Source organism: Macaca nemestrina, chromosome 10 (genome assembly GCF_043159975.1).
Source record: "Macaca nemestrina isolate mMacNem1 chromosome 10, mMacNem.hap1, whole genome shotgun sequence".
Lineage (NCBI taxonomy): Eukaryota > Metazoa > Chordata > Mammalia > Primates > Cercopithecidae > Macaca > Macaca nemestrina.
Genome location: NC_092134.1, coordinates 80697320 through 80711220, shown reverse-complemented (window position 1 = coordinate 80711220; position 13901 = coordinate 80697320). Strand labels below are relative to the sequence as shown.

General features: G+C 45.7%; 1 pseudogene; it reads left to right on the top strand.

The window, feature by feature from the left end:
- The first annotated feature begins 8677 nt into the window (after nucleotides 1-8677).
- LOC105474395 (ADP-ribosylation factor-like protein 2-binding protein pseudogene) lies at nucleotides 8678-10627 on the top strand (annotated as a pseudogene).
- The last annotated feature ends 3274 nt before the right edge of the window (nucleotides 10628-13901 follow it).

The following is a 13901-nucleotide window of genomic DNA, read 5'->3' as shown; positions in this document are numbered from 1 at the left end:
TATATGCCTATTAGGAGGCTCTGAGCATTCCACTCTAGCAAATATTATAAAAGTTGTATCTCTGAGCCCAAAGAGAGAGTGCTGAGCGGTACAGTCCAGTTCGTCAAGCACTTGTTGAGCCCTTCCTTTGTCCCCTGCCACTGTGTTAGAGCCTGTGTATACCAAGGGGAAGGAAATGTAGGGACAAAAATCACTGTAACACAGCACAGCTAACCAAAGGACCACACAATCCTGTGAAATGGAGTTCTCAAGTTGGGTTCTGTGCCTTTATCAGAGTGCCTACGCTGCTGCACTCCTTGCCTTCCAGCATCTTCTGGTAGGTGGCAGTCTCCATACCCAGCCCAGCTTGATGTTCAGCAGCTCCTGGTAGTCACATGGAAGATGGGCCAGGTCCTCCCTGGCCTGCAGCAGGGACTCCCTGAGCTCTGCCAACTTGGCCTGGGCTTCCTTGAGGGTCAGCACCATCCCTGGCACCATGCTGCTCAGTGTCAGCAATTGCCACTGCAGGTTAGCATTCCGAAGCAGGAGGAGGAAGTGCACCGAGTCCCTAAATCCAACTGCGTATATAACTGAGCACAGGTCTCCATCTGTCCCCTTAGTGAAAATATTTAACCTGTGTGCTATGTGGCTGGTGATGCTAACTTCTGCTCATAGCATTCATATCCATATAAACTAAACCATGCTGGGAAACTCCAGTGATTGTTGAGCCTTTATCCCGAGATAGTAGTCTCCTGCTTCCCACCTCTTGGGAAGGAATAATCCATGTTCTGAGATCCCAGAAACTCAATGCCACATAGTTTATGAAGTTTTGGGGACCCTGTCTACCAGATTGAGAGAAGATCATTCTGCCTTTAAGTTGATGGATGTAAGTTAAGATAGCAGAAAGTCCTTGCTCTGTGTGGTACCACTTGGCAAGCCCAGTTGCAAAAGCTCCCAATCAGGAGTCTGAAAGGCTGCCCTACCTACTAGGTCCAGGTGCCCCTCTGGCATACCAGGACACCACTTTCATCAGAGCCATAATCCTGGGCTTTGGGGAGCTGCCCCCACCTGCTACCCAGGGAGCCTCATCTCGCTTATCTCACATCCCATGCCCAGTCTCTTCCTCTTTCAAACACGCCCCCTTAGCCCCCTTTTCAGGCCCCTATGTATTCTGCTGCCTGCATTCCCTTCCTGCCTCTCCCCTGCAGGGAGGGCTGCACCCTTGTCCACCTGACAACAGGTGCCATTATGACAGGATCCTCTCTGCCTGGTTCTCCAGGGTTCCCTATTGCCTAGCACAGTGCCTGGCCTATGGTAGGCTCCCAGATTTTGTGGGATCAACAACTATTCAGCTCCTCCTGCTTATAGCATCGTCCTCTGTGTGGGTAGCTGTGTGTCCCGCCTCCACTGTCATGCTGGAGAAGAAGTCTTGGCCCTCCAGACACCTTTCTACCCCAATCATCTCCTGCCCCAAACCCAGGACAGAAGCCTGCATGCATGAACTCAAAATGGGGTTTTGAGATACAAACTGACTAAATCAGCTGCCACTTGGAGGAATGGCTGCCCTCTCTGCTAAACATGCCCACCTGTGCACCAAGCCCATGTTAAGCACATGGGAAATGCAGCCAAATCATCCAACTGGAGGGTAAAGAGACCCAGCTGGTTGGAAGGCCTTGAATCTCACCTCACACCCTCACACTTTCTCAGCCCCTAGAAGCCCCTAACATCCCAGCTTGGATGCTTGTCTTGGCAGCCTGACACCCTCAGGGGCCTGGGAAGAGGCTGCAGATCATCCTCAAAATAAACAAAAGAGAGGCAATTTTATTAAGAATTTAACCCGGGGTAACAGCAACAGTCATCCTGGCTATAAGGAGAGAGGATCTGAATCCAGTGGTTTCTGGTGAGTACAGGCCAAGAAAAAAGTTACACCACAGTAGCAGGAGTGCTAGAAGGCCTTCCCTGCAGACAGGCCAGAGAGCTGGGCACTCGGAGCTGCCGTGCCATCACCTCTGGAAGGAAGAGAAGTTTTGACTGGGTGTCAGGGGTAGGTTCACTGCCAACTGACCCTGTGCATGAACATAAACAACTTGATGACTGAGAACCTTCTAGTTACAGTTTATTAAAATAAAAACAAAGAGCATGCTCAGGTTGCCCTGGAGGCTACAGTTATTTTCACCTCTGGTAGGTGCTTATACCAGGCTTAGAACAGACGCATTCTTTGGCACCATCACATCTACAGGAATCTAATGTTGTGCTTGCCTCTGTAAACAGCACCACAGGAGTAGATCATGGGATGGCAAGTCGGCTCTTAAAGATTTTGGGAAGGGCACTCATTGCAAGACACATAAGACAACATGGGAGCTAAAGCTTAAGCAAATGCGGTTCTCTTTCATTTATTGAATAGCTTCTTGATCATATAACAATAAGTTTATAGGAAGGAGAAAATGTGTTCTGTTAATACCCAGAAAGCAAACAGCCTGACACTCTTACCCAGAGCATGAGGCAGACACAGATGGGACCAGAAACAGTCATGTGACTATTGCAGTTACAGGAGGGGATTGAAATGGGAACTATGGAGGTCAGTTAGTCAAGGAAGACTTCCCAGAGAAGGTATCTTGAGGTGAGTTGATGGAGAGGATAAAGAGTATCCCATGTTGGGGAGATAAAGAGACTTGCAGAAACCTATCTGTGTGGCAAATATTACAGCTTCATTTGAAGCAAGATCATCAAAGGCTGCTGGCTGCTGAAGGCTATGAAGCAGAGCGTGGTATATCCATGAACACAGGGGTATGTACCAGCCTGACACATTGAGTGGGAAGAATTTATGCTGTTTATGACAGCCTGGCAAACTGCAGTGGGTCATGAGTTTGGATGTGGCTCACTGCTCCCCAAAGATCATCCAGAGTCTCTAGTTTCCCTTTGCTCCCATCCACCCCCGCCAACATGATCTTATGCAAGTACCATTTTCAACATGTCACTCTCCTACCCAAAAGTTGACAAGCCTGCCTCTTCTAGCAGAAAGATCTCCTCTTTTGACCTTAAATGCCCTCCCCTTTCCCTTTTTCTTTCCTCCATCCTGACTCCAACACTTTAATGTTAAAACTCTGTCATTCCACCCAAGCCAATCTTCTTGCTATCATTTGGTAGGAAGTTGAACAAATTACCTCTATGGTTTCTTCCCCTTTTTGGGTTCTGGAACACCATGCATCTCCTCCCTCCTACCACCATCGTCCTTGGTAAGTTCCACCTCTGAGAGGGTGACCCACTCAGCGTCCTAGACATGGAATCCCTGGGTCTTCTCAATTTTGGTCACCTTCTCCTTCACTCCACCTCAACCACACACTCCAGGCCTGCAGCCTGGACCATCACCAAGAACTGCTCCCTCCTAGAAGCTTAATTCCCAAGCTCCACTTTCTGGCCATAACTTTCTATCTCCCAGGGCTCTCCCACCTACTTCTCATCACATCTGCTCCTCACTCATATAAATAATCTCATTGCCTTAACCCCTTCATTTTTTCCGAGGCTGTTAGCTCTCTCCTGGCTTCTTTTCCTGCTCTTCTCACATTAAGCATTATCCATTCATTCAACAAATACTTTCTGAGCATCTACTATGTGCTAGGCATTGACCAGGTAGTGGAAAGTGGTGAAGAAAATTGATGCTGTCTCATTCCTCATAGAAAGAACAGACTGGACCGCACCATCTGGACAACCTTCTCACCAGCCTCATCAATTCCCCTATTCCCCTATCTTTCAACCATCAGCCTAAAAAAGTCCCTTCTCAAGGCCATGACTACAACCTTCCTTCCTCCACCTGCTGCAGGCACTGAGCTCAGATAGGGGAGACCACCCAAGCCTGGCTTCCTACTTCACCAAGAACACTGAAGCCATCAGGAGTGATCCCCTCAGCATCCCTTCCGTGCCTTTACTCCTGCCTGCCTCCACACCCACTTGATTTTCCTTTTTCTGGTACAAGACTTCAAGATGTATCCCCACCCATCTCCTCTAATTCTTTGCTCCACCCGTTACTCTCCTCTCTCTCCTGCCCCTCCTCTCAACCCCTCCTCTCATATCCAAGTCTTTCCCACCCTTACAGTACCTCTTGTCACCCCATGACACCTTCTTGCTATCACTCTGTGTCTCTTTCCCTTCTCAACTAAGTGTCTGAAAAGGATGACCCCGTTTTGTCTACTTCCCTGTCTTGATCAACTCCTAAACCTATGAAATCTAGTTCTGTACATAACCCTGACATCATGGACATCACATTCCTAAGAATGCCTTTCTCCCTGACTTCCTAAAAGCCAAATCTAATAGACAACCTTCAGTCTTCATGCCACCAGATCTCTTTACTGCAACTGAAATATGGTGTATACATAAGCTATTCTTTGCAGTATCATCACAACAGTAACTTGCACATGGTTTTTGAATTCCTACATTCCTTAAAAGTCTGCATTAATAGGTTTCCAGCTTCATTCTGGCACAACTTGGCAACTTCCTTGTGGATGTGGTGGATAAGGCATGGGCAGGTCCAGTTTGTAGAGAATGTGAACACAGTGCTCCTTGATGAAATGAATCTAGAACCAGGAGATTCTAAAGCTCCTAGAGTGACAGTGAGCCACTGGAGAGCAGGTATAGAGAAGCTGTGGTGTCATTACTATCTTATTCTAGAAAGGCAGTGCTGATCCTATGCTGAGTGGTGTGGAGGCAGGCCAGCTGCAGAAACTGAAGACTGAGGAGATTCAACATTGGATTGAGGAAAGGCCCCTCTTCTCCAGATCTCAGGGCTCAGGATAGTGACAGACTAACACAAAACCACCAGGCCATCATGTCAGTTGTGCGGGTTGTGTCACACATAAGAGTTCCAGGCCAAGGATGTGAAAGGGAGCGGAAATCTAGCCCATACTCTAGTCACCGAGCTGTGGGCTCTGCCATGGACTATGTCCACCCAGAAGAACACAAACATTTGTTAGTTTACACAAGTGCTATCCTTTGCTAAGACATGCAACCATGAAGCTGTCTGCACAGAATGGACACCTATTTCTAATTCACAAAAAGACCTGAGAGGTCCAGAAGACTTCAGAACACCAGTTTAACATTATGAGTTTCAGAATGAGAAGAATCTAGTGCTAGAAAACCTTCATTTGTGCCTCATTCGTCTTCAGGTCAGTTAAGTCATGTTGTATGTAGTGAAACCCCATGAGTCAAATCTTGGCTCCCCACCTCTTAGTTACACTACCTCAGGTAAGTTGTTTAACCCACTATGCCTTGATTTCCACCTATCAGATAAAAATTTGCTGTGAGGATTAAATTATTTTAGAACATGTCCTGGTACATAACAAGCACTCAGTACACGTTAGCTTTTAACTAATTGTGTCATCCTTATGTACAATGACAGAAAATCATCTCTGGACCATCAACCACAGGACACACCCTCTCATCGGCAGGGTCTTTGTTCTCCAAAGTTTGCATGTGGGTGCTGTTGCCACAGTTGTTCAGTGCTTTCCTGTTTCAAAAAGGCAAGAGTGTGGGTGTGAGTGCAAGGGTGTGTATCTATCTGTGTGGGAGGTAAGGCAAGGGTTACAGTCAGGAGACTCAGGCCATCAGCCATGTGTGCAGAGGGAAACTGAGTAGACTGATTCAGCCCTATATTAAAAACCATGCCAATTCTAACTAAACCACGATGATTTTACAAAGCTGAAGATAAGCTAAAAATGCCTCAAGTCCTAGGTTTTCTCTGTACTTCTATTACAAAGCACAGCTAAGATCCTGCATCTTTTTTTTTTTTTTTTTTTTTTTTTTTTTTGAGATAGAGTCTCGCTCTGCCACCCAGGCTGGAGTACAGTGGCACAATCTCGGCTCACTGCAAGCTCTGCCTCCTGGGTTCATGCCATTCTCCTGCCTCAGTCTCCTGAGTAGCTGGGACTATAGGCGCCCGCCACCACATCCGGCTAATTTTTTGTATTTTTAGCAGAGACGGAGTTTCGCCGTGTTAGCCAGGATGGTCTCGATCTCCTGACCTCGTGATCCGCCCGCCTCGGCCTCCTAAAGTGCTGGGATTACAGGTGAGCCACCACACCCGGCCAGACCCTGCATCTTAATTACCAGTTTTTCAGGGCAAAACATTCATGAAATAAATTTATGGGAATTCAGACGTGGACTATTTGGCCTTGATTGTGAGTAACCTCAGCTTTAATAAGGCAGAACGCCTGGCTTGAAACAACCAAATAATTAGTCTAAACAGTGGGAGTGAGAAAGGAGCTCTAATACATACATTTTGCTAATTGCTCTCCCCTGTTGCCAGCAAAGGTGAATTGAAAGAGGTCAACCAGAGCCCCCTGGAGGCAAGGAGGACAGTTAGGAGTTTGTCTCTGTCAGCCAGGGATGAGCTAGCAAGAGCCATTACTTCAGTGAACTGGGACACCAGAGTCGGGACCTCAGAAATTCAGCCAGTGGGAGAAAGAACATCTGGAATAGACAGAGAAGGCAGCAGGGGGCCTGGGAAGCCCGGCCTAAGTAGCAGCAATCCCTACCCCAGCTCTAGCTTGGCTTTCCTGAATGTCCCAGGCAAGCGTTTACCACTGATCAAATGGCAGCATGCCAGAGAAGCCCACCCCCCAGAATCCTTGCAGAATGTTCTCATGAATTCTATACATGCGGTGGGCTGCCCACCATGACCGGACCTTCACCTCCAAGGTCTTCAAGGATCCCAGGGTCTTCTCCATGCTCCCAGGGCACTAGTTTTTACCAGAAAAAAAGGCAAGCTCCCCATCCAAATCCCAGTCAACCAGCCAACTGACCAGCTCCCTCTGGTCCTGTCTCCGGTCAAATTCCCAAAAACAGACTCAGATGAAGATTGTGTACAGGAAGTTTATTGGAGAGTACTCTTCGGATCAATATGTAAGGAAGTGAACGAAGCAGGATTCGGGATTGGGGAAAGGTTAAACTGCTATGTAGTTGGGTTGGCTGCAACAAAGGTCTCAGCCCATCCTATGGAGTGCTAGACCTGCCATTGGGGAGAGATCATAGCCTAGGGTAAGGCACTCTGCTAAGAGCAATCAGGAGCCACAGGGGCTGCAGAAGTGAGTGCTAGGTTCTCAAAAGGGTGAGAGCCCACCACCCATCCACTACAGACCCCACATCCCTAGGGGGCTGATCCTGCTTCTGTTTCTCTCCCAGCCTTGCCTCACTCTGTCATCTCATCTACCACCACAGACATAATTTTGGAGGTGGCCTCTTCCCACAACTTGACCCCAATTCCCTGCAATCCTGTAAGCCCCTCTGGTCTCCCTCCTGCTAAACTAGGTTCTCTCTTTGTCACCCCACCCCAGCTATTCTCAGCATCCCCAACAGGGCACTGATTCTGGCACAATTGTGAATGGTTGCTGGATACTTGAATGACTGAGGTGCTGTTGGAGTCCTTGCCTCAGACAAGCAAGAAGAGAGGAGCAGCTGCTTCTTCCCAATGCGGAACCACAGAATGGGACTAGGATATATGTAGGACTGGCTTCTGGGTGACTTGCCAGGAGCTATGGTGGTACATGGATCAGGATCCCCTGAAGAAGATGGACTAGCCAACACCAGAGCCCCTGACAAAGAAAAGCAAGACAGGGTGGAGAGTGAAAGCTCAGGTTGTAGAGGACAGTCAGCAGGCCCCCTTCAGGGACGTTTCTGCAGTCCTGTCAACACTCAGCATATGATATTAGTATAAAATCTTCTCCATCCACGTCATCCTTCCCCAGCAGGTTCTGCTTTGCCTTTGTCTCTTTAGGGGGATCCAGATCTAAACAGACTATCCAGGCATAGTCTAAACAATGCAATGTGCCCTGGACAGCCTCTGCTAAAATTGGGAGTAAAAGAAATCATTATCTTTTTCTGCTCAAAATGTTCATAGATCCTTTGATCTCAGACATACCACTAGGCTGTTCACACAGTAGGTAGCCAATAAGGTGTGTCTTTCTTTCATCCAGTCATGACACCATGGCAAGAGTTAGATGTAATATTTATCTGCATTTATAAGACACTGTTTATAATAGCTTTTACAAACAACCGGCTAGTTTTGTTAATCTACAAAGAGGATGTACAGATTATTCAGAAAAACAAAATGATCACTCATAGAGAAAATGGACTGAATAAGTGAAGAGACAATTCACAGAAAATGAAAGCTAAATAGCGAATAAACATATTTGTAATGCTCAACCCCATTAGCAGTCAAAGAAATGAAAATAGAAAACTATAAAAAAAAACTAAAAAAGAATACCACACAGTGTTCAGAAGACTGTGGAGAAATGGGAAGTCTTACACATTACTTACAAAAGCATGAATTGGTACAATCTTTCTTGAGAGCAGCCTGAGCATATAAATCAAAAATTTTAAGTGGCCTTGCAATTCCAATAACCTCTAAAAACTTATCTTAAAGAACGAATAGGACCAGAGTCCAGAGAAGTGTGTGTTCATTGCAGCAACGTTTACCACAGTGAAAAAAGTAGAAATGAATATATATATCAAAAGATGCTACATCTATATAATGGAATATTATGTAGTTATTAAGGACGACTTGGCCATGTCTTAACAGGTGGCAGGGCATGGCACCTACAGCTCAGTAACCTGGGAGGTGGGGTGCGGGGGAGGAGAAGGACGCACGGAAGCGGACTCTGTGGGTCTCAGGCTAACAGGAGGCCGCTCGCCAGCTCCTAGATCAGGGATGGACGCAGCAGCGGAAGTGACGGAAGCCCCAGAGGAAGAGAGCTTTGCAGTGCCCATCTCTTCCGCCTCTGAAACCAAATTTGATGCTGTGGTTGGTTCTATTGAGGCCATCATCATGGATCTCGAGTTCCAGGTACCGCAGAGAAATTTCATGGACAAATACTACCAGGAATTTGAAGACACGGAAGAGAATAAACTCACCTACACACCAATCTTTAACGAATACCTTTCTTTGGTAGAAAAATATATTGAAGAACAGCTGCTGGAGCGGATTCCAGAATTCAACATGGCGACTTTCACAGCAACATTAGAGCACCATAAAGATGAAGTGGCTGATGACATATTCGACATGCTAGTCACATTTACAAACCTTCTGGCATTTAAAGAGATGTTTCTGGACTACAGAGCAGAAAAAGAAGGCCGGGGACTGGATTTAAGTGGTGACTTAGTGGTGACTTCATTGTGCAAAAACACCTTCCACACCAGCTATCCAAAACAATCTGTGGCACTAGCTCGCGTCTCCAGGCATTGGGAGCCTTCTGGACATCATAGGCCCAGTAGGCGGGGAGAGGCGTCTGTTCCTAATGACAGAATATGTCTTGGAAAGACTGACTCTGCCGCTCTTCTTTAATGTTAAGCATTGATGAATCAAAAAGATAATTATCTTACCCTCCAGGGACCTCTGCTTTTCCTGAAACACGTTCTTGTATTCAGTAACCCTACTGCCCTTGCCAAAGTAGACACTGCTCTCAGGAACTTCTGAGGGTCAGACTACTCTGGGACAAGAGATTGTGTCTAGCATTCCACCTGGAAGACCCCTTTTCTCACCATACATGTTCCTGTGTCAACAACATGGAAAATAACATCATCACAAACCCTCCCTGTCCCAAATACCACAGGCAGGCTTTGCACCAAACTTTCGTGTGCTCACAGCTCTTTCCCTTGGGTAAGATTTGTAGTCCATCAACCCTAGGGATCCACCTGTGCAGGTATTTTACTTTTTGGGAGTATTTATCTAGGATGTCACTCAAACCAACTGCCCCTGACTTGAGATTTCTGAAGCTCCTATTATCTGCGCACTATTAGGAGAAAACTAGAGCCAGTCTTGGCCGAAGGAAGCAACTGAAAAACATGTCCTTAACCAAAATCTACATGGGAAAATCAATTCCTAGGCGTGGGTTTGCAGTACTTTTATCACTGTCTTCTGCTAGTCCTGATATGGTCCCACAGTTTCTAGAGAAGCCTTTATTTTTTTAAACATCATTGTTGAAAAAATATTTTTGTAGATGAATACTCAAGCGGTAGATCTAATACAGTAGATCTGATTTTAGAATTTCTGAATAGCCCCTTAAAGATCTAAGTATTCAATGGCTTGTACTTTTTAATTGTAGTGCTATGAAGGCAAAAATGTTTTTTTTTATTGAATTTCCTATTTTACTGGACATCAATGGATGTATGCTATGTGCTGGAAATCAACTGAAAGATATCTTTTACTTACAGCATGTTAAGTGTATTCGTACAGATTTACTTAAAATCCTTTCCGTATAAATCAGTCTGTTAGGCTTTTGGTTGGGGTGGGGGTGAGTTTGCTAAAATGTAATTCTTCAAGCTCTGTAATTCCAACTCTATCCTTCTTCCTTTCAAAATCTTTCTTGCAAAAAAATGGTGTTCCACTGGTCTAGTTCAGCCTGAGTAAGAGGAGGTAGCAAAAGGCTTCAGAGGTATCAAAGGTCATCTGTCTGGCTTCATGTTAGTAAAATGTTTGGTAGGACATTGCTGACTAGAAAACATATATGTCACACCTCTAGAAAGAAGAAAAACATATAATTGTTTATAGTTCCTAATGTGTACCTTTGATTTTGTTTGTTAAGTAAAAATAAGAATCTGCACTGAAAAAGAAAATTATGATCTCAATCTACATTTGCTGTTGTGGAAAGATGCTAATTAGTAAATTTCTTATCAGCTAGATTATAAATTCTATGAGGGCAGAAACTGTATATGTTCTCCCCTGTATCCTTGGGCCTGGCACAGTAGCTAGAAAATGGTGGGCATTCAGTCTATTAATAGTTGTTGAATAACTAAATGGATAAATTCCACAGTACATTAAGTGAAAAATCAAGTTAAAAGGCAGAATGTATTAAGACCCCATTGTAAAATATTTTATATATTTCTATGAATATGTGTGCATGCATGCACATGCATGAATGTAGGAAAATGTCAGGATGGTAGAATCATAGATGATCTTAATCTTCTTTTAATTTGCTAAAATTTTATGCATTTTTGCTCTAAATGTGCATTGCTTTTATAATTTAGTAAAAGATATCTAGAAGGAGAGGGAGAAGAGTGAAGGATAAAGAATAAAGGATGGAAAACAACAAAGTAGTTGCCACTAGGAGACAGATTGTTTAATTCTAAAGACAACTGGTAGGATTTCCAGTATGAATTCCGAAGGGTTCCTGTCACCCTTTTGACCATTCCACACAGGTAAATACCTACTGTACTTACCCTGGATGCCTTCAAACACAAAGAGCTGCCCCAGTTCTGTCTTTAGATGGGCGATGGGTTGAGGGATTCTGTAAGGCTGAGACAGCCCAAGATTGCCAGTCTCCCACAGTCTTCAAAATGTTCTATTCTCCCCAGCCCCTATCCTGGACTCAGACATGATGCCTTCACCCTGGAGCTTCACCATGTGCTCCACTGTCACATGGTTTAGTGCCACTGTGTCAAGAACATGGAAGATGACACTAGTCCTGGAGTTCTCCTGGGATTTGGTCTGGATAGCTGAGCCTTGACCCCTTGCCCTTCCTCCTTATTGCCCAGAGTCTCTTTCCTTCCCAGGCCTGCTCCAGGCTGCTTCTACAATGTGCCTTTCTTAATAGGCCCCTTCCTTTAATTCGAGGTATTCTTAAGTCTTTCACTACCTCCCTTGGTAGCCCCCTCCACCATTCCTCCTCACAAGAGTTCAAAAGAGTGTCCTAGGTCCTCACTGTAAACTTTTCACTCTGTCCTACCTTGGCGTGTGACCTATCCCATCTTTCATTCAGGCTGAGGGGATGGGAGGCCCACTTCCCTTATTCATCTCTATTCATCCTTTCAATTGACCACCAAACTTTTGCTCAGTTCCCCACCTGTTATGCAGGGCCCTGAGATTACTACCCAGCAACATATGGAGCAGAGCTCCCAGGGTGTTTTCCTGTGGGGAGTTGGGGAGACAACCGATTATGTTTCTTGCAGCGTCTCTAAAAGGCCAGTAAGAGCAGCAATTCAGAACTGCCTGCGCCTGCTCAAAATACCCAGAGCTAGGCCAAGGGAAAGTGGAAAGGGCACTACCTCCTGCTTGTAAGCCATGAAAAGATGGGCAAGTATTTATTGATCTCTCAGGTATAGAAACTTTAAAATGTCCTCTTCTCCAATTCTTGAGGCCAGGGCTACAGTACTTTAGAGATTAAATGGGGTGAGCTAAGGCTCAGAAATATAGAGACCAGGCCCTGGCACTCCCCTTGGACATTAGACAAATGTACAGATGCCCTCTCGTTATTCCAGCCCTGACCTGACTTATGGGCAATAACACTTGGTCTACAGTGACTTACAAACTAGCATTTTGCCATGCTTAGTGGCCTGCAGAGGGGATTGGTTGGGGGGCGGGGTAGGGAAAAATCACAGATCCTAAATGTCATCTCCTGAGGCCCCCAATTTTCCTGGTTTCTCTCAGTGACTATCTCATTACCCCTGTGCTCCCTGGGTTCGGGTTTCAGTTTTCTGAAAATGGCTGGTAAATGCTGGTGTGAGGGCAGGCACACATCATCCCCGTTCCTAATTGTATACCCACCTGGAGTGAGTTTTACTGGTTTAACACTCCCACCCACTCTCTTACCTGATCGGTGAGTTTGGAAGGAAGAGTTGAGTTTGCAGAGCAATGCCCCTCCATCTCTTAGGATCTGGCTGTCCACAGCAAGATTATATTCTTCTCTCTTGTGCTCTCCCTCGGCTATTAGGGATCTGACCCCATAGGGAAGGCCGCAGTGGCCCTAGGCTGCCCCTGCCCAGGTAGAAAATCTGGCCTAATCCTGAGGTCCTGTGATAGGAGAAGCCCTTTCCATCCGAGGTAAAAAAAAAAAAAAAAAAAAAAAAAAAAAAAAAAAAAAAAAAAAAACATGCTCCAGTATCTACTTTATTGGTAATAAAGGCAATATTGGCCCTCCATCTGCTCATTCATTTGTCCTATTTTTTAATTGGCTCAGAATCTATGCAAGGAGAAGAGGATGTTATGTATTGACCCCTTCAGATTCCAAGATCTGTGTTTGCAGAAGGAGGATTGGTTCTGTGTCTGGCTGGGATGGGGGTGGAACAAAGGAACTGAAGTCCCAGTGGAATCTGTTTCCTTGATGAACTGCAGAACCCTCTTCTTCCAAGACTGAATTGCAGAGGCCTGCTTAGAGGCTGGAGGATGGATGGGACTTTCTTGGGAGTGGGGAAGGTCTCCCCTTAAACAACATACTCCTGGGCAGACCTATCACAACAACCTAACCAAATAGATGGAGAAGGCAAGACTATTCAGTGGCCTTTATGCCCACTTTTAAATTCCTGGAAAACCATCACCATCACCTGATATCTCATCACTTTTGGGTCATGATCTATTCTGTGACTCCTGGAATAAAAGACAAACACCAGAATGTAAAATTCAGTGCAATTTATTGAGAAAAGAAAGTTCAGCATACTCATCACCAGAGGATCTACAGCTCAGGGAATTAGGGGACAGAAAGGAGTCAGGATCTGAAGCCCAGATGTAGGGAGGGTTCCCTGGGAACCAGCAGTCTGGAGATCTTGACCATGCACCCTCCAGCACTGAACCCATGACTCTGCCCTCCTCAGACAGTGCTTAGATGATTGGCTTCAAATTACCAACTCCCAGTAAGAAAGGGAGATGGGCCAGAGTGGGAACAGGCCAGCCTGTGAAGGCCAAGACTGGCTTGGACTCAGAGGTTGCTGTCCAAAGTAAGGGGCCGTTGCAGGAAGGTTTCCAGGGGCATCGTCATCCCAGACCAGCAGCTGGACCTCCATGGCCCTGGGAAGGTCATGGGAGTAGAGAAACCAGAAGTTCAGCTTCTTCTCCAGGGAACTTGAGGAAAAATGTGGTTGACCCATGTGCATCCATTGATGCCAAGCAGAGAGTGGGAAACACTATTGCAGGCTGAGTGGGAAGCAGGTGGTTATAGAGATTT